The sequence below is a fragment of the Megascapheus bottae genome, chromosome 10 (genome assembly GCF_031878675.1).
Source record: "Megascapheus bottae isolate mThoBot1 chromosome 10, mThoBot2.hap1, whole genome shotgun sequence".
NCBI lineage: Eukaryota > Metazoa > Chordata > Mammalia > Rodentia > Geomyidae > Megascapheus > Megascapheus bottae.
In genome coordinates, this window is record NC_143518.1 from 28,183,549 (window position 1) to 28,206,376 (window position 22,828).

The window sequence follows — 22,828 nt, forward strand, 5'->3', positions numbered from 1 at the left end:
AGAAATTTTAACTTCAAGGACCTAAATTATGTAATGTCTTTAAAAAATTTCTTTTTTAATCCTGTGATATATTTTTTCAGTTATATAAAACATTATACATTATTCACCATTTTATGTGTTTATGGAGCCTTTTCCATATGTCACATAGATGTGACACCAGATGCGACAAATATTGACTCTCCATCAAAACAGCTAGTCTACAATCAAATAATCTTAAAAAATAAAAAATAAAATACCTAATTGTGTCTGTCCCCTTGCTAAGAGTATAGAATAGCTTCTTACTCATCACTGCTAAGGCTGGAGGATTGTGAGTCCAAAATCAATTTTGAACTGAGATCCTGGGCAATATCCTGGCTGAATCATTGCCCACACCCCCAAAATCCTAGGGAAAATAAGACAGATATTTGAAGTATATTAGAAGCTTTTTTTTTTAATCACTAACCCAGTCACTCTACCTTGGAATATTTTGACATATATTCCCTAAATTGTTCTTAACTTTTGCCAAAGTCTCTTAACTCACTCCTAACCCTGTTAAGGGTGGATTAACAAGTTCCATTTTACTAATCTTTGTATTTGTGACAACAGGTACTGAACAAGATGGTGGCTATTTATGAGTTATTTGAAGATGAAGTGCTACAAGTTAACAGCATGCTTTTCCTTTAGGGAAGCAGGAAGGACTCTCCCTCCACTTTCAGATTTGAATTTGCCCTCAGATCCTTGGAAAGGTCTGGGGAGAAATATGTTTCTTATTGTATTACAGATAACTAGACCAAATGCCTAAAATGCTGGCTTAGTACTGTTAGCTGCTCAGCCAGTTGACTAGTTGGCTATTAGATGGACAACCAAAACTGCTGGTTGGAACTAGAAGAGTTAGCCAGATGGAAGAACCAGAGAATGACTACCAAGAAAAACATGTGGCAGACAGAATATTAAGGTTGAAATAATTAACTAACATCAGACAATTCAGTCTTGATATATGATGTTTTCACTTTGGGATATGTTTACCACTCTATTATTTCTGACTCCAGAATTCATCACAATTAAAATAAGTACATCGTACTAACTCTAAGAAGACATTGGAAAATTGCTGTCATGTGCTATCTTCACAGGAATGTAAATGTGTTTAAATGTGTATTTTCCAATGGAGAGGCAATTCATTTTAATTGCCTCAGTATTGCAAACATTTTTTAAAAATGAAAATATGTAAGATTATTAACTAGCACTGCTGAGAAAAATAACCTTCCTGTTTAATAGTTTCCATCAACTTTCAATTTAATTACCACTTTATTCTGCCAGTTCTCTTCCAGAAATAATTGACTGAATGAAGTAATTTCATTGGATATTTACAAACACTAGCCTTGTAAAAGGGGAATCTATCAATTCCCCTTTGGCTTAGAAATGACTGAACATGGCCTGGCAGTGCACAACTGCTGGTTTAGACTCAGCATAATTTTCTCAGTAAGATGATGGGAAGAAACTCGAAGGTAAAACTTTTGTGTTTTGTTCCCAGTCTTAGTTTTATAATTTAGTTACTACTGTGAAAAATGAGAGCATGCAATCGGCATTTGGTCTGCCACAAGAGTGTTAGTGATTGTGTGTGTGGTTTTGTAAAATATCTTGTCAAAATATGAATAGGCTAAAAGACCCTACAAGCTGTGGATATCTAAAGTGAAAGTCTAAAATTGGTTTATCAGTCATGATAAAAATAACATCAGTCTGCTATTAATCTTATATATTGTAATAGTGTTTTTATTTTGGATTAAATAATAAGATTTTACTTGGAAGGCATAATGTCACATGGAAAGAAGACAGGGTGGCTATTAAGCTGGAAGTTATTTTATTTCAGGGAGCATATAGGAAATTCCAGAAGACAAGATGAATTTCATAAATGAAGTTCTTAAAGAATTGAAGAATGCCAAATTGTAGTCCTGTAGATTCAGGCTTCAAAAATGTTAATTTCTACTACATAGAAAAGACTTGGTGCAAAAACTTCAGATGGCCTTCACAAAGAATTATAGCTGTGGTAATACAATGTGATGGATTTGAGTGGTTACTTATCATCTCAAATGGTGACAGATGTAGAGAATAAAAATATGATTATTTGGATAAGATACTCATCTAAAAACAGAAAAATAATAGACATGATAAACCTCTTAAGATGAATTTTAATTTTAAAGTACAGAGGAATTGTTAAAAGTGACTCTGGAGTAATGCAAAGTAAATTTTAATTTACAGTGCCATCATATTTTAATATTTCAGTCACAACTCTGAATTTTGGTTCGAACTTAATTTAATCTTCTATAGTAGGGGCATACAATATGAATATCACACTATTCTGCGGGCCCCCTTTGAAAAGTAAAAAGATAAAACACCCTAAGTCTGCATTTAGTTGCAAGAATTTGGAAGCCTTCAAGTGAGAAGGCTGCAAGCTTGAGCTTTAGTAGAATCAGATTATTTTGTTTCTGGTTCCATTTCCTTTATATAGAATGAAAAGCACTGTAAATAAAGAACAACTAGAATATCAGAGCAGGGGAAAGATGAATGGATTGTGATTTCAGCCCTCGGTTCTTGCCTAGACTGATTCATTGAATTGTTCATTTATGGAGAGCAGTATTATAAAAGGCATTGTGGGTGTGAGTTTTTACACAAAGGTAGTGTGCTTAAGGAGTGAGACATTCTAATCTAATCTGAATTTGGGGTATAGTGCACTTTTGCTTCCTAGGAGAGCCATAATAGACAATCACATATTAATGGCTCCAAGAAGTCTTGCTACTAAAAACAAACCTAGCACACACACATAAGATGAGTTCATTTATTTCAATTATTAACTTTTTTAATGTGAGTAGTAGTACATAAAGACTCAAAAGTCATTTGGGTAAATGCTTTAATGTAACAATATCTCACTCAGCCTCCTCGACTATTATAATTGTTCTTAAGCCATCCTCTTTGGCCAAGAAAGAACGCTCGCTGACACATGCACACTTAACACAACCAACACCCTGAGCACTGTGTACTTTGGACTCTTGTTGGTAGCTCTTTCCAAATGGAACCACTCATTGAGCAGAATGGGGCACTAGATGTTGATAAATCTTGAACTTGATGGAGGAACCGGCCCTTCTTAGCTCAGGTTGGTTCTTCATGATTCCTGACATTTCCCTTTTTTCTGTCCTAGAAGAGCCCTCTCTTTTCACTGCATTGCCTTTTGTGCTTATTTGTAGAAGGAACTACCCTTGAGGATGAATACCACCCAAGCCGGCTGTGCTGTGTGGCTGGAGACCGAAGCTAATTCTAGCCCTCCTTGAAAATATTTCTAAATGTAAAGACCTGAAGAGAGTCCACGTGCTAAGTGGGGCTGAGAATGTAAACTTAATGCCAACGTCGCCACACCTTTTTGAGGATAATTACCTCTTAACCAAACATTTCTGAGTTCCTTATAAATTGGCCCCCTCAGTCACTTAACCATTTTAGTAGTTGTTCTCTGAAGTGCGTCCAAGTTTTCTATAATTCTGGTTAACAAGGTGCTCTGCAGGGAGTGGTGTCCAGGTGCAGTAACCTTGCCAGGGCATTTGTTGAAATGCGCGGGAGTAAGAGAAAGATGACAGCCAGCCAAGATCCCTCAGGCTCTCATAAAGGTTATGGCAGCTTTCCAACCAACGGAGTTGAGCTCACAGTAAATGAGTAGGGTTAGGCACTGGAAGTGGCCCCTTCCCTCATTTACATGGAAGAAAAGCTAGTGACCACCAGTTGCCAGAAAGTAGTGAGGGCACCTGTGAGTTTGAAGGAATCACTCTCTTGGAATAATGCTGTAACTGGACATAAGGAGGAACCATTCTAGAACAGAAGCTAAGCTCTTAACTGGGATATTCTCATTGAAAGGCAATGGACTGATTGGAAAGTTAGCGTTGTCCTACCTTTCCCCATTTTATGCACTGTACTTGTATAAATAATATAACTGCAGTATTGTTTATTTGTTTTCCCAGTTTTGATGGGCTTGGAAGGAAATCTGGTGAGGTATAGAAGCCATTTGAAAACGAGCAACTTCCTTAGGGTCAAGCAAATGAGGAAATGAAAGAGTCAGAATTATACTCCAAGTGTATACAATGCTTCACTCTCTAGAATTTTTATTTGATTGCAATCACACGTGCAAATGAAACAAAAAATATTTCTGGTCCCATGTTTTGTTTCTGCCTCTAGTTCAGGAAGTAGATATAAACATTGGCAATACTTCCCATTCTTTTAATTTAGTGAGTTGTGCCACTTATGTTTGTAGTTCTTAGCATTTTATAGTCATTAGTTTACCTTTTTGATAACATTTTATATCATACCCATAAAATTCCATAGGCATCATCATCTGGCTCTAAGGAAAAAGTAATTTACTTTTCTTTGGGTTCTAGGAGATGCTAGGGAAATAATCTAGGGAAAGATTTTTTAAGCGTTAAGATGCAAAAGTCAATTGTAAAGAACTGAAATTGTAAATTTAATTTAAATTCCTGATATTTGGGATAGTAAAACAAACATTTAATAATCTGATTCCAAGATTAATTGAATTATGTATGTAATAGACTGCCATCCCAAAATACATGGAAATATTTGATCCATATTTGAAATGTATTACCATTGCTATAAAGCAAAACTGGTCAAGGAGAAACATACCAAAAGGAATATAATAAAGATAAATATGCATAATATTGTGTCATATCAAAATATTTTTATATTTGTAAGAGTTTAGGATTTTGATTCAAATGCTGGGGTGGTTTTTTTTTTTTTTAAACAACCTGGAAGATGGCTGCTACTAAGATTCTCAATTCACTATGGGAATCACATGCTATGAATGTGAGAATTGGGCTTTTGTTACAAGCTCCTTGTTCCACTGTATTTTCCCTTACAGTCAAGTGATAATTGGGAGAAGGTAAGGTTTTGATAATTAATCTAGAATTACCCTTCCTTTCTCTGGTGTAACAACTCTTTCTATGAGCCCACCTAACACTGGAGGTCCACGTCTGGAGATCAGCATCTCCTTTGAACACAGCTGGACTCTCAGGTAGTTTAGTCTTTGGGGACTGATATACCTAAAATAACTTTGAATAGTTAAATCTGACCACGTGTGAAATGGCAGTTGCCTTTTTAATTTTAATGGAATATTTTAGACCATTTTTATGGAAAGACTCTTAAAGTCCATTTTTTCAGTGCCTTAATGAAAGGGGAAAATGTGTTACTGTAGCTGTTATTTTTTATAATAAATTTAAAGCAGTTCCTGCAAATCTTAACAAGTAAAATCAAATATTTAATGCTTTTGGCAAAATGCCTTTATGAAATTTACAGAATGAAATAAAATATTCTGGATTTAAATGGTTTTGAATAAAACAGACTACCTTTCTAAGAGCACTTACATCATGTATCAGTATTTTCAAGCTAATTTGCCATGTGTAATCATCAAATACTACAAAGTTACTATTTCAGCTGGAGATCTGTGTTCAGGTTTTCAGATGTTATATAAAACTAACTCCAAAATAACCTGAGTATTCTAGATAGAATTCTTTGATTTGTGCAAATGTGTATATCCTCTGGTACCAGATCATGATGCATACTGGTTAATTCTAAAAGATTATATGGGTGCTCTTATTTGGAGACTTTACAAAGGTTGGTTCTTTTGAGCTAGAAGCAGTGATATTCTGGCAGTGTTTGACAGAGTTCTCCCAGAGAGGAAACCATTGATGTGATGTGCTGATTTCCATAGCATAAATGTGAAATGAAGCAGTAAAAAGGGGGATGTATGCAGTTATCTCTTACCTTCTGATGAACTAAGCATAGGAGACCACCGAAAAGGGATTTGTTTTATATTTGCTAAACCTTCATAAAAATTATCATTTATAAAGGCCCAACCTTAATGAGAAAAACAAAGGATGGCTTAATTGAGTAAGATGGACTAGCACTGTTATCTTGGGCATAAATCACCTGGAAAATTGTATTGCGTGTGCTTTATTTTTTTCTGTTTTGTTTAGCAGCACTACAGGTTGAATCCAGGGGTCTTGCACATGCTAGAAAAGTTTTGGTAGGGAGCCGGGAATTTGGCAGAGCGGTAGAGTGCTTCCCTAGCATGCACAAAGACCCAGGTTCTGTTCCTTGGTACCACATACATAGAAAAGTCAGAAGTGGTGCTGTGGCCCAACTGGTAGAGTACTAACTAGTCTTGAGGAAAGCCCAAGGACAGTGCTCAGGTCCTGAGTTCAGTCCCCAGGACTGACAAAGTAAAAAAGGTTTTGATAGAATTTGTTTTTTATTTTTGGCCAGTCCAGGGGCTTAAACTCAGGACCTGAGTGTTGTTCTTGGGCTTTCTCAAGGCTAGAGCTCTACTACTTGAGCCACAGCACCACTTCTGGCTTTTCTGTGTATGTGGTACCAAGGGATAGAACCTGGGTCTTCATGCTAAGCAAGAACTCTACCACTAGGCCAAACTCCCTGCCCTTTGCTAGAATTTAATTCTCCTCTCAGGTGCAAGCATTTGAGAGAACGCTTACTCAGAAACTCAAATAAGCTTCTGGATAAGTGGCTTGACAAAATGAACAGAAGTAAAAAATATTAAGAAAGTAATTTTAAAAATTATTTATGTGTTATTTGCTACTCATGAAGACTTCCCCTTCTGCTCTGAATGTGTCTTCTACTGGATCTTTCAAAACGGTCATCATTAGTATTGCAAGTATGTTAACAAGGCTCTACGAAAAATATCTTTCAGGAAAATAGTTCATTAAAATAGATTCTGTTGGCCGGGAATTTGGCCTAGTGATAGAATGCTTGCCTAGCATGCACGAAGAGCCGGGTTCAATTCCTTGGTACCACATACATAGAAAAAAGCCAGAAGTGGTATTGAGGCTCAAATGGTAGAGCTCTAGCCTTGAGAAAATCCAAGGACAGTGCTCAGGCCCTGAGCTCAAGCCCAGGACTGGCAATAAACAAACAAACAAATAAATAAATAAATAAAATAGATGCTGCTAATATTTACTTCAGCAATGTCCATTCTAAGGAGTTCTCATTGTGTCATTGCAACTTTATGAGAGAAATCTCACATTGCAGATGAAAAAGCTGAAAAATCAATGAATTTAAGTTACTAAGATAGTATTTGGGATCAATCCCAGACTATTCTGACTTGAGTTAATGCTTTTAACTGAAATACTATATTCCTCAAATAATGTTTAAAGGAGATCCAACTAATCTTTAATGTAATTAACCAATAATTTTGAATATTTCATCGCTTATGATGCTGAGAATGGAGATGAAGGATCGAGACTATCATTGGTATCTGATGGATAGTGAAGAGTAGACTTTTTAAGGCAAGAACAATTCTATAGCAGATAATCTTTGGGTTATAAAATTTGCCTTTAGTTAATACAAATCATCTGTCAAGAAACTATAAATTTGAGCAGGGCTGAAGTGGCTCCTACTTGTATTGCAAGATACCTGGAAGGTGAATATCAGGACAATGGCAGTTCCAGGATAGTCTGAGCAAAAATGATAATGAGATTCCTCTCTAAACAGAAATGAACTGAGTATGCCTATAGAGATACCTATAGGAACCTAGTAGCTGAGATTACAGGTGAATACTATCACACCTGGCTAAAAGCTCAATGATGGATTTTTATTTTATTTTATTTTATTTTCAAATTAGCACCTCTTCATGGCATATATATTTTTGAAACTAATTTTGTAATATCATGTTCTTACTGATTAGCTGTTTGTGGTACTTTGTGTGGGGGGGGAGTAGAAGGATGAGAGCCAGTCCTGAGATTTGAACTCAGGGCTTGGCAACTGTCTCTGAGTATCTTTTTGTTCAAGGCTAGTGAGCTGAAACAGCTACAGGAGTACAAATAAATCTTTGACAGAAGTCAAGGATATCCCCATATACAATAATTTGTACATGTAATATATACAATAAATTCTTGGCTTCATTCTTCTCCCTTCCCTTTCATTCTTCTACCTTTCTCCTCTTGGCCCTATCCAACCCTCTCGCAAGAACTCATTTCCTGGTAATTTTTTGTTGGGTTTTTATTTAGTCTTAAAAATGTTACACCATTTGTGCTGTCCATAGAGTCTACTATACTTTAGTTAATTCATTTTTTATTTGTTCTGTTCATTTGTTCACTTATTTCCAGCTCTTGTGAAATTTTCAGCTATTCTTGAGACTCTACTTGCTGTGAATTTGTTCTCTATTTTTGCTGCTTTCTATTTGGGGTGAGAATAAATCCTATCTTACTCAATTAATTTAAATACTGATTTCACAAATGTAACAATAATCCTCAAATTCACAGACATCTCTTAACCTTCCAGGAACCCTTATCTCCACACACTATCATACTGAAGATTAGGGTTTCACATACAAATGTGGGGAACCACAAGCATTCAACCCATATCAGGTAGCTTGAAATTATTTTTCATTCTGCTTCCAATTAGGCCCTAAACCAGTTCAAAACAGTGCAAGCAAGATAAACTGGTTTGTGTAAAAAAAAAAAAGTGTATATCCACCATTCTACTTCCTCCTCTAAGTACATATCACTGTCCTGCGTTCATGTATAAGATCCAACTTTTCATTTTATTAACATTTTCCACCAATGATTCAGTTTTCTATTACAAAGACTCAACAAGGACATCAACCAAAGGACCAGAGCACGGGCAAATGATTGTGTGTCTACTTATTGAACGAGCAGAATAAGAGGAGAAAGCGAACATTTCAAATCCTTTTTAGTAATGCTTGCTCTCAGAGGAAGATAGACTCTCTCTCTCTCTTTCTCTCTCTCTCTCTCTCTCTCTCTCTCTCTCTCTCTCTCTCTCTCTCTCTCTCTCTCTCTCTCTCTCTCTCTCTCTCTCTCTCACTATGGCTCAAAGCAACTTTTCTGTCAACCACTCATCTAACCTCTGTCACTAGAAAGCTATGTGCTGGCAAACTGGCCTCAACAGTTCAAGGTTAGAGAACCCCAGCCAACGCCCGAGGGTGGGACAGAACCTAGGCGCCAAGCAATATCCTCAGGCTGCTAATTTCCTGGACACACAGAGTCCTGTTCTGTAACCTCCCCCTAGGTTGTGGGTGAGTGGAACCCATTAACATTTAAAAATATTTGCAGAAATCAGAGGGGGGATGTGGGGGAAAGGTATTTCTGGAGGGCCAGTACTCAGTGCACTCTCGTGCGTGCCAAAGTTTGCTGGCATGGCTCAGGCTTTGATAGAGAACATCTGGGTGACTGCTGCGGAGGCATATAGATGGGGCGGAGAGCTGGGAACAAAGGGGGCTTGTGAGAGAATGTTCCAGTAGGGGAAAATGCTCTCTGTGAAAGGGGCTTAGCTTAATGTCTATTCCATGTTCAGCTGGGGAGGGAGAGGGAGGACAGCAATGGAGAGTTTTTGCCCTCTTGTTGTCGTGGTCAAGGATACTGCAGGCAGAGTGGTAGCATAGAACTGGCCCTTTGGGCTACAGAGTCCCCGGCTTCCACTACTAGATAGACAAGTGTACAAGGCCACATGGCAAACCACAGTCTCCTAGTGCTTCTTCTCTCACAACCTGGCCACGCATTAGAGAGGAAAGAGGAAGAGAGAGTTCATTGCTTCTTCCATTGGCAATCCCATTCATATGGAAACAAGATGAGTTGCATATCATGAATAGGTATGTTTCAAACACAAAAGTGCTTTTATTAACTGAAGATTAAGGTCAGACTGTTGAAAATCTGTCATTTAGGAGTAGAATTTTTATATTGGATACTGATTTATGCACGCGTCACCTAACCCAGGAGTCTAAAGAAAAAAAAATCCATGTTCAGGCACTAACCAGATCATACCAGTGCTGATATAAGAGAGGAACCTAAATAGTTTTTTATGAGATTTTTTTTAAACAGACAATAATTTTGGACACAGCTATTCTGTGTATCCTCACAAATATAACATACATACTTCATGATGTCTGACTTCTCTTCCTCTTCCTCTTATTCCTTAGGTCAGGACTCACATCCTGACTCTAAAACAACTAGTTCCACATTTTATTTTTTATTTATTTTATTTTTTATATATTTTTATTGTAATTAATAAAAGGGTTACATGGTATTTGCCATATAGAAGGTGCATTAATTCACATACATTGATACCATTTCACATGTCTTGGTACCCTTTACCCTCCCACATTTTAAAGATTGTTAAGAGCTCTCTTCTCTGGGGATTCATCTAAAAGTCTCAGGCTTGAATCTGCTATAGAATCCTGTTGGCACTGGAGCTCAGACCAATTGATCTAAGCATGCCAAACTTGTGAAATCTTTAGACTTACTCAAATCACTCAACAAATACTTATCAAGTTTCTACTCTATCCTGAGCTGTCCGAAAATAATATTCAACAAATTGCACTTACTTTCTATGGGCTTTCCAAATTCATACTTTAAATAGATTGCGATTTGCTTGAGAACTAGGATATAAACTTTGCTCCATTAAATTGTCTTCATTTGCTATGATTTCTTCCATTTGAAATAGTCACAGTGATAGATTGTTCACAATATTTTTGAGCTGTTGTGACTGAGATTGTTCTGTTATTGTAAAACTGGTAGTAAAGCAAGGTTACGTGAAGCTTTGAATATAGATACACTGATGGTAATGGCGGTTGGTGGTGGTCAGGTGGTCAGGTGGTGGTGGTTTGTGTGTATGTATATGTGTGTTCTAAATTGCACCAATTATTGTTACATGTTTAGTTTTAGCAAAAAATTAAAAATTATGGTTAGTCCTAAATTTAAGTAGAATTTGAATTTGCTTCAATTTTAGGTTAAGAATTACATTTTTCTGTTCGTGCAAGCATTCTTCACTGGTATTTAATATCTTAAGAGTGTCTTTGCTTCGAATTTGTTCTAAAACTTTTTACTTTCCCTTTCCTTTGTCCAAGTAACATACCAATTGTGTCTGAATACCAAATTTATGGTAAGTTACTCCAAGAATAAAAGGTTTTAAAATTAAAACACATAAAGGTTACATTACATTTTGTCAGCTCTTCTTTGTGTGATGGACTAAAAAGGGACTGGAATCCCTTTTTTTCTAGAAAAAGGTTGATAATGTACATCATACTCCAAATTTTACCTTTGTTTTTCAACATGTTAGTAAGAAATTGCTCCACAAGTGATTAGCTCTATTTCCTTTTGAGGTTAACATATGTTGTAATGAGATTCTTTTCCCTTGCACAAATACTATCCATATATATCTTAGGGTAAGTATTTTGGATATAGTATATACTTAAATGTTAAGTAGAATTTTCACTCTTGAACTAAATGAGAATAAGGAAATGGTTATTAGTCTTAGCTATGTCAGAAGATACAGACATTGACATAGATTCCTGAGAACACTCTAGAGTGTATGTGTATGTTTTTTTTTTGTTCATTAAAGTTTTGAGGACCCCTTAGTGTTATATTTGGACTAACATGCCAGGAATGATTTATTACATTCCAGAGAAGATCTAGGAATGACTGTTTAGTCCATGAGTTTATGAAATCACTATCCTGAAAAGTATTTTGCCTGTACTAAACTCTTAAAAGAGTCTCCTCTCAGCATATCGTCGTCACCCACTATAATGAGTGTTACCATATTAATTATTTATTTAAACATAGTGCTAGTGTTATAAAAGTGTATCATAATTCCTTCCCTTTTCTTTTTCTGATCTGTCTAGCATTTATTTTGACACAAGGAAGAAACAGCATTTTTTTTCATATGGAATTGCATTTGGCCAAATATAAGATACTAATTTATAGTCCATTTCTAGGAACACTATTCCATTTACCTTTCTATGTGTTATTTTATTTAATATAAAATACATATTCATCCTTGATATTGAACTGATCATCAATGTGTCTGAGGTCTCCTCCTTTCCATCGTATACTAGAAAAATATCAAACATAGGAACCCATCTTAAACTTGCAAGAAAATTGAAAGGCGAATTCAATATTAAGGTGTTTAAACAATTTTCCAGCTGGTAGGTGTTCACATGGCTTTCTCAACCTTTGTCTTTAGATAGAGAAACAAAGTGTATTTTTCTGGAAATTTTTTTACACCATGATTGCAAAAAGAGACATTCCAAGATAGTTGAGAGAAGGAAGGCTCTTAATCCATTTGTTTTCTCTTTTCTGGGTTCCTTCACCAGCCGAGGTGAAATTAAGATTTTGTTTTTCTGTTAATTGCAGAAAGCCTTTTACTTTTTAAAAATAATTGTCAATAATCTTACAAACATCCTGGCTTATCCAAATAATACATAGCCATGCTGATTGTTTATAAGAGGTCTTCTGAGTTTGATGTCAGGAATCTATTGCCAATGACACATCTCAGTGGTTAAGTCTGCCTCACTCAGCTGTTGCCTAATCTTGAGCTGTCCACTGGGATAAAGCATGAGCATAGACATAATGACTTCGGAGTGACCCAGCTGGACATGAAGGGAAGATTGCTACAGCTGCTGAAGATGAGGCACAAGCTCTTTGTTTTGCAGGACTAACTTTATAACTTCATTTCAATGTAGCTCTGTATGAATTTTCAATCTTGTCCAGTATATAATCTGTAGAGAATGTCTGCTTTGCACTTTGAATCTGTCAGTTCCAGTCTTGGTGCATATTTAGTGAGGACTTATCAATAGCAGTCAAGATTTTATTTTAATTCTTGTTTTTGTACTATGGATTGAACCCAGAACCTAATGCATATAAGGCAAATGATTTACAACTGAGCTACATCCTTATCCAACACTGTTTTTGTGTATACTTTATGTGAGCAAATGGGACAGGTTGACTGAATGGCATAGTGGTTTATTTTACATAATTTTTTGGATAACCTCAACTTCTATCTGATTGGTTATTTACCAGGCACTTGGCCTTAAGCCCAGCCATAGTTGAACTGATTTATCAAGTTAGTCCTACAACAAGCTAGCCCCAAAGTCCTTGTCACAAACCACTCAATAACCACCCACAAGCCAATATTGGTACAATTCCATTCTCTCTGGCATGCTTGCTCCAATTAGGAGCTTGTATGATCTAGCTATATAAGAAGTATCAGATGATAATTCCAACAGAATATTTTGCGTGTGTAACCATGATTTATAATTAACAACAAACTTTTCTGAAGTACTTAGAAAGTTAGAAGCAGGTGATACAAGATTGCCCCTTATAGAATTTTTTTCAGAACTATGCCAATCATATTGAATTATCACCCAAATAATGTTGGAATACTTTAACTAAAATTTAATTGAAAATTTAAAAAATTTATTATGCATTTATTTAGTAAACTAAATTGGACTCCAGATTAAATTTAAACTAAAAAATTCAAAATACTAAACTAAAAATGTTTGGAAACTAAACTAAAAATGAATCAAATTTAAATTAGATTTAAATTAACTTAAAATTTAACTTGAAATTTTCACCCAAATAATTCTGAAATATCATTTCAATTAAAAAGTCAAACATTGATGAAGGATGACATTTAAGAAATGCAGGAGTAATACTCACTAGACACTATGCTGAAAATGAACTATGCAACCTGCGAGGGAGGGGGACTGGGAGAGACAAACAGAGAAAACGAGGGAAGAGTGACACTGTTCAAAATGAAATGGACTTATGACTTACGAAACTGCTGCTCCTCTGTACAGCGCCTTTACAATAAAAGAAAGAAAGAAAGGGAGGGAGGAAGGAAGAGAGAGAGAGGCTGAAAATGCAGAAAATATCCAAATTATGCCAAAAAATAACACTATTAAGGAAGGTTTATGACTTCAAAGCAGAAGGCAACCAGACTCATAAACAAGCAAAAGTGAATTTATTCCTGTAGCACAATTAGCCATATTGGTACAAGATCTCAATGAAAGCTAAAGAGAAAAATGATTAGTGTGCTGCATTGATTTGAAACTGATGACTATTTGAGCAATTTTTTTCATTTTCCTTTTTGAAATGGATATGGCGTTAGTAATTGTGTAAAGAAGTAAATCTCTATTCAGGGATCTTATTCATGTGATTCAAAATCATATCTTGTAAGAGAACAACAAGAAGTCTGACACAGAGTCACTGCAGTGAAATCTCAGAGGAGCCGCTCAAGCTGGTATTCTTGTGTTTATAATCTGATTTTTCAGCTCTATTTACCAAGGGAGATTAATGGATTTAAGCACATCTCCTTCCTGAACATGCCTCAAGAGGAAAATGTATTGTCTCTGGTGATGTTTAAATAGTCACTCAGCTGGCCCATTTCTAAAGGTGTTTCTCAAACTTTTTATAATCTTTGCTATTCTTTGATAGAGAATAATCTCATATTGCTCTCAAAATTATTTTATACCCTTCCTGCAGAAAAAGAAGGCCTGAGATTAGTAAGGAGGAGAGGAATCCTTGCTCCATTTTATTCCTGGTGTCCAGGCTCCTTGTCAGCCAAGATGATATTAGAACTGCTTTGCTTCCCCTGTGGCTTTTGGAAAATTGCTTATTGGTTATTTTTTGAAATATTAAAAAAAACATTGCGCCAGGCAACAGCCAAGCTCCCACAATTCTAGTAATTCAGGAGACTGAGATCTGAGGACCAGTTTTGAAATTCAGACAAGGGAAACAAATCTGGTCTCCATTTAATGAGTGAAAAGCTGGAACTGGAGGCAGGGCTCAAGTGGTAGAGTAGCAGCTAATGACAAAAAACTGAATCTGAGAGTATATTCTCTCTCTCTCACAAATATGCATATATACATACATATATGTGGTTATATATACATATATATGTATAAGTGCATATACCCACATATGTTGTACATGAATATATCCACATATACTGCACAAATATACACACATATAACTTGTTTTATTCAAACTATGCACTATGCATATTTCACTATTATACATTTTGCTGTTCCCTCTAGTTAAAAAGCCCATCATAATACTGGAGGAATATAAATGTTTAAACTAAACTATACTTAGGAAGCAGAGAATCATCCATTTTAGGAGCTATTACATTTCTGATAATTAGGACAAGTACCTGAAACAAATTTGAGGGGGGATATTTATTTTTTAATTTTTAAATTAATTAATTTATTTTTTGTGGGTCATGGGGCTTGAACTCTGGCCTGGGTGCTGTCCTTGAGCTCTTCAGCTCAAGGCTTCTGCCCTACCCTTGAGCCAAGCCTCACTTCCTATTTTCTAGAGGTTAATTGGAGATAAGAGTCTCAGGTCCTTTTGTGCCTGGGCTGGCTTTGAACCTTGATCTTCAGATCTCAGCCTCCTCAGAGGCTAGGATTATAGGCGTGAGCCACTGTGCCAGGCTGGGAGATTTATTTTGACTCATGGTTTTGGTGATTCAGCCCATCACCATGGGCTGGTGGTGAGGTAGGGAATATAACAGAACAAAGCTGCCGATCTCATGCAGGAAGGCAGGAAATGTAACACCGGCCAGTCCAAATCAAGAAATAGATTCACTTCCTCCAGGTAGACCCCACCTTTCACAGTTCTACCATTTCCCAGTAGTCTTTCAAACTTGACTTCATGCATAGGTTTAACTTGACTTCATGCATAGGTTAGATCAGAACCCTCATGATATAATGTCTGAGTAAATACCCTGCAAGACACACTTGTTATGTGCTTTACTCATCTCCTACTTGTCTCTTGACCTAATAAAGTTGGAAGTCATGATTAGCCATCACAGGATAAAAATGTGGATTTGGTTTATGTTTACTTCAAAATTATAATTAGTTTCTTGAATGGCAGGCACATTTTTTTTGTATGTGGAGATACTGGGTGACTAACTTCTTTTTTTATTTTAATGTATAGAGGGGTTACAGTTATATTCATCAGATAGAAGGTGCATTACTTTTTCCATATTGATACCTCTTCTCATGTTTTTGTCCCCATTTCCCTCTCCCACCTTCTCCCCTCATTTTTACCCTCCTATTTCAAATAAACAATTAAACATCTATATAATATACCAGGTAACAAAGTGGGATACTGTAACAATATGAGACTAACCAAAGGGCAACATAAAAGAAGAAAGGAAAACATAATACATTAAGAATTACAGCCACTCATAATTAAGCTCTAAGGATAATGAAAAGGCTTATTATATCACTGTCTTCCTAGTCTGCCAAGGATGACATGGGAGAGTTGTAAAAAGTGTCTTGATTCTCTTAATGATGGCTAGCTAGAGTTACTCTGAAATATATATATATTATCAATTATTTCAATATTTTTACTTTTTTTGGTGCCAATACTGGATTTTGAACCCCAGCTTTTTAGCTCAGGGCTAGTGATCTACCACTGGAACCGTAGATCCATTTTGGTCTTTTTGATGGTTAATTGGAGACCAGAGTCTCATGGATTTTCCTGTCCAAGCAGGTTTTGAACTGCAGTCCTCAGATCACAACCTCCTGAATAGCTAGGATTACAGGCACGAATTATTTACAGCCAGATTTAATCTGCTTTAGTGGATAAAATTCTTCATTGCTCGATGACAACACATTATATTGACTTACATATCATTCATGCATCCTTTCATTCATTCTTTTGAGGTGGAAACAAAGCTATGTAATCTAAATTGTCCTCAGACCTGTTATCCTTCTGCCTCAGCCTCTTTGGTGCTGAGGTTATTGATTACCTCTGAGATTGTGTGCCACCTCTTCTAATAATATATGATAGCTGGTAATCTTAAAATTACCTCCAATTATTGCTGAATCTACTTTTTCATTCTAGTTTTGAATTTGGCTTATATGGCTACAAATATTAATTTTGCTTAGAAATACACTTTAACTATGACTTGTGAATTTTTCATCATGCCCTCTCACTTGTCATTATAGCATACCACTTATCTCTGTCTAGTTTACCCCATCTTTTTCAGTCACATCCCTGGTCCCCTAGAATAGTCATCTCTTCAGCTCCTACATGTTGGCAGACATGGGCTCAGTATTCCAACTTATGTGCCTCTTAATTTTTTAGCAGCCCACTAGTTAGTCAATGTCATCCATACTTTCCAGATACACAAGTGAGGTTTTCAAACATGAGTAACGGGTCCAATGTCAGCTTTTGGGTGACAAAGTGAATATTTGAATCTGGATCTGTCTTAGGCAAAATATTTGATTTTTTTATCTTTTAAAATCTCATAATCTCTGGGTTATTACCAAACTACTATTTCTTTTTTATTTTTTAATTAAAGAATTTATTAACATTGATTTTACATCATATTTCAAATGACATATTTAAGAAACAGGTATTCAAGAAGAGAATCTATTTACAATCACTGGCACTTAGATTTTAGAACATAATTATAATTAGGCTGAGGGTTTGTATATCGTAGATACATATTAATCTATGTAATAAAACATTATGTCTATAGAGTCATAAGTTTTTATGACTAGGTAGCCAAACTACTATTTTTTTTTTTTTGCCAGTCCTGGGCTTAGGCTCAGGGCCTTGGATTTTTCTCAAGGCTAGAACTCTGCCACGTGAGCTTCAGCACCACTTCTGGCTTTTTCTAAGTATGTGGTACCATGGAATTGAACCCAGGTCTTCATGCATGCTAGGAAAGCACACTACCACTAGGCCAAACTCCTGGCCCCCGAACTACTATTTCTAACGCCAACTTACTTCCTCTATTTTGTCCAGACTTCTGATAAACAAATACCTCATACCGTCTTGGACAATATACAAGTCAACGTTCATAGTCCCAATTTACTTGTATATTCTTTTTACCTTAATCTAGAGATTACTGATTAGTTCCCTGCTACAGATTGTTTAGGCAAAACAATGTTGATGTCTTCTTTTATCCTGTACAACTAATTTTTCTGTTTTTACAACTTTTCCTATGAAAAAGGAAAAGGGGGCTGTGAAGAGACATTAAAATCTTTTTTACTGAGGTAGCAAAATCCATCCATGGTCACAGTTTCACATATCACAATATTTGTAATGCTAAGCATATCTTTTATAAGACAAGGATGATGCTCTGATCTCTGGAAGCATTTTTCCATCTTTGCAAACTAAGTGACATTAGTCATCAATAATTTAAGAGCCCGAAAGAGTCTTGATAATGTTAGTAAGGGCTCTATCTATTAAAATTCTGTACAAAATTAATGACTGATAGCAGTTACCTTGGGTATCTTATTTCTTTTGCAATAGTACCATGTCGTCTGCAAGTACCAGGATGGTTGAATTTTACAAAATATACCAACTGAAATTCAGCTCTTTCCAAAATGAAAGAGGCTGTCATCTTTTGTGATAGGTGATGAATATCATCTGAGAAGATACAAAAAAGTGAATGTAGGTATGCGTTGTGGAAAAGCCCTATAATTGAGCTCTTGGAAGACTGAATCAGGAAGATTGCGAGTTCAAAGCTAGGTTAGGCTATAGAATACCACTTTGTTGAATTAAAAAAATCATTGAAAAAGAACCACAAGGGGGAGGAAAGAAGAGCACATCCAAGCGAGAGTGGGGAAGAAAGAAAGAAATGTAGAGTTTGGCATGTTCTTCCACTTGAAAGTAGATGGAAAATAAAACATTGATAGATTGTTTTTGTGGAGTGCATTTTATTTTATATTTTTATACAACTCAAATGCTAAATTTATACTAAATTATAGTTTCAGGGAGGAATTCATGAATCAGTTTATATATGCTGATAGTATTTTAAGGTAAATATTAATTCCATTGATCTATTAACCAGATTGTCCAAGTGTCCCTGTGCATTTTAGAATTTATATTACTTAGTTTGCTGCTACAGGAAAGGATAATTTTAGTATGTTTTCTCTATTAAAATAGGATATTTGGGACCGGGAGTTTGGCCTAGTGGTAGAGTGCTTGCCTAGCATGCACGAAGACCCAGGTTTGATTCCTCAGTCCCACATACATAGAAAAAAGCCAGAAGTGGTGCTGTGGCTCAAGTGGTAGAGCCCAAGGACAGTGCTCATGCCTTGAGCTGAAGCCCAGGACTGGCCAAAAAAAAAAAAAAAAAAAACCAACTCCTTGGTGCTGGGAGTTTGGCCTAGTGGTAAAGTGCTTGCCTAGCATGCATGAAGACCCAGGTTCGATTCCTCGGTACCCCACATACATAGCAAAAATGGTGCTGAGGCTCAAGTGGTAGAGTGCTAACCTTGAGAAAGCCCAAGGACAGTGCTCAAGCCCTGAGCTCAAGCCCAGGACTGGCAAAAAAAAAAGGATATTTATGGCTCATGTTTGGAATCCTAGCTACTCAGGAAGCTGAGATCTGTGGATAGCCGTGCAAAGCCAGCATGGATAGGAATATATGATACTCTATCTGCAATTAATCACCAAAAAAGAGCTGGAAGTGAAGCTGTGGTTCAAGTGGTAGAGCATTAGCCTTGAGGAAAAAAAGCTCAGCAATGGCACCTATAATCAAGCCCCAGCACTGCCACACATGCTGTGCACAGAGAGAGATGGAGAGAGAGAGGGGAAGGGAGGGAGGGAGGGAGAATGTATTAAGAAAAAGGATGATGAGTTGCATAACAATTAGAAATTATTTGTTAGTTTCCAAAGTTATGAAATACAATGACTTGCTCAATATAATCATTAAACGTAGTTGGAGGTGAGCTTTGCTTTTCCCTTAAGGAGTGCATGCATTACACATGAGAATATCATCCAACTTTTTAGAAGTTGCTTTGCTGGATGATTTCATGATCAGATTATTTTAAATTTATTTTAAAAATGGGAGGTATATATTTCATTGGTTTTTCTGCCATGTCTATGCTAGACTGTGGGGAAGATATAAAGTACATGTTCAACTCTAAACTCCAGAAAGATAACATCTAATAAAAATACTTTGTGTTTAGATAGTACAAGTTGCCTTTTACCATGAATACACATGCCACATCTTCATTGTATCTGAATAACCATGGAACACAATAGATGAGAAAAACTGATTATAAGAAGTTGATAGAACTGATAGTGGGTAATTGCTACAGAACCAGCCTAAACTCTAAATCAGAGACTATCACAAGGTTGATTTTTACATCTGGTTGAGGAGTTACTAGCTGTGCAGCCAAGAAAAATCAATCCTATAGACCCTCCGCTTTCCCAGCTTAAAAGTGGTACAGTTGAGACCCATCATCTGTAATATTACTTATAAAGTCCCACGTTTATTTTCCTTAAGTGACAAGGTGTGACAGCCTGGAAGAAAGATCATGCTGCTATGACATAGTTTCCCCACTCCACACTTGCTTCTGGGTTACTTATCCTGTTTCTTTCTACACATCCTAATGGAACTGACTTTTTCTTTTTATAGGTGTCTCCGTTAGCCTCTCTTCCAAAGTCACTTCATTATAACTCTGTGAAATTTCCATTTTTAGAAGCTCTTCTTCAAAAGTATATTTGGTTCCTTTGATCACATTAAAGCTCTTGACATTAGAAGACTCAATGTCTTCTCTCCAGCATCAGCACAGTTCCCTCTCTGAGGACTCATTGTGAAGCTGAAGCCACTTCCACATCATCTTCCACGATCTCATTAAGACTATCTGGTTGTATAAACCACAGAATTCTGGGGATTTAGAGGCATATCAAGTTCAAGGCAAAGAAAGTATGGTCCACTCTCAAATTCAGCGTTTGCACATATTCTGAAAAAAGTCACTCTTTACCATCATTTTTTAAAGTATTTTTCTCCTGATAGTAGCAGGCAAATCCCTGCTACATATCCCCTTTAGCCTTGGTATCACTGATGAGTTATAAACATGGGTGGTCCAGCAGCATGCTCTGGAAATACTGTCTCTACCTGCTTCATCGATGACCGGGAGTATTTGTGTTGAGTGGAAACAACTGAAAATGTAATGCTTTCCCAAGTCTGAAAGTGTGTTGAGTGACCAGAAACATTATTCATGAGTAGTCATTCTTCTCACAGTATCCATTAACATCAAGCAACAATCAGACACCAGTCACTTACTGAGTATCTCAACTTCATTTTCTCTGTAGGACTGGCATAATATCAGCAAATTTGATTTGCTGTTACTCTGGTATTATTGGATGATTGCCTATGAGATGAACAGCTTTAATTTTAAATTCTCTGCTGAGTTTCCTTTAAGTGAGAGAACGAGGTGGTCTATGGCCAACTCAAAGCCAGAAGGGCTTTATGTAAAAATTCACATGCAATAAATGTACAGGAAGGTATATGTTCCCATGAGAGACCAATTCTATCCATATTAAAAATAAATTGTAGAGGATGCCCACCAATTTTTTTGGCAAACTTGAGAAGTCTAGGAAATTTCTCTACCATTGCTTAGTATGTATTTATTTACTCTCTATCCTAAAATTTGAGTGCTAGACAAGTGTCTGCTGAATGTTAGTTAATCAGTTAAATTAACTATGTCTGGCACGGTTAATTCCTTCTGTTACATCCTTACATTTATATAAACAGAATATTTTGCTTATTAATGCTAGCCGCTGAGGTCATTTCTCTAGATGTAGTATGATGTATGTGATAGTTGTGGTGGTGGTGGTGGTGTGGTGTGTGTGCATGTGTATGTACATGGGTGGAGGCAGGGGAAGCAAATCTTTATAAAGATTGCAATGGAAATTCTGCATATTGATTGCAGTGGGTTTCTAGCCAGTCTGAGACATGTTATACTGTCTGTACTAGGTTCTCAGACTCCTTGTAATGAGTCTGGTTGACTCCATCTGACAGTCACTTTTATAACTCAGGTAAGAAGCCACCTCTTTGGCAAAAACTCCCTTGATGTTGCCAAACAATGAGCAGAATCAGTAGCTTTCATGCCTGTGCTTGGTACCTGTGTATCTATTGGTGGATGTCCATCATTTTACCCCTCCAGCTACATGGAGCCTGTGGGGAAGTAGGACATCTTTTTGAATGAATTTTTTGAAGTGGGGGCTGTAATAGGATTTGGACTCAGGCCTTCCACCTGTTATGAATCCACAAATCTAATACATCATATGCTAATTTAATTCTCTTCTACTTACAGACAGTAATTAATAGAAACGTTCAGCAATCTTCTCTTTGTTGACCTTGAGCATCCTGGTGACATAACCAAGCCTCTTGTTTTTCTTCCAAAAGAAGGTGATACCTTGCCAATGATGTTCAGGATACTTTGGTGACAGCTACATTTCATTACTGAGGATGTTTGGAGACTGTTCAGGTAGTTATGGAAAAGGATACCCTCTTTACCTAAGGCCTCATTCATTGAATGGACAGTCTTGTAAACTTACTATATGCCTTCTAACTATATCAGATATGATGAGCATCAAAGATTTTAAAATTAAACAAATAAAAATTATAAATAGAGAAAGTGTTATAAAGGAGAGACATAGAGTTGACATCTTTTTTCTAAATTTAACCGACATGATTCAATATCTAAATTTCCAGGCAAGTAGGAAATTGATCCTCCAATTGAAAATGGAAATTTCATGGTCTTTTTTTTATAATAGCCTCTTTACTTATTTGTTTGTTCTATTTCTTCCTGATATAACTAGATCTTTTGCTTGTGGAACAGTCAGCATCCATTTGTCTATGTAATCTTGGTTTTCTTCATCTGAAAAATTCTGCATCCCTGTTAGCCACCCAGACTATAGTTATCACTTAGAAAATGAGCCAGTGAGATGAAATGATCATGAATTTTTTAAAAGTTTCAATTCTTGGGGCCGGGAATTTGGCCTAGTGGTAGAGTGCTTGCCTTACATGCACAAAGACCTGGGTTCGATTCCTTGGTATCACATACATAGAAAAAAGCCTGAAGTGGTGCTGAGGCTCAGGTGGCAGAGCTCTAGCCTTGAGAAAGTCCAAGGACAGTGCTCAGGCCAGGACTGGCAAAAAAAAGATATATAAAATGTTTCAATTCTTTAATTTTTATTTTCAAGGTGATGTGGATTCTTTTAGCCCCTTG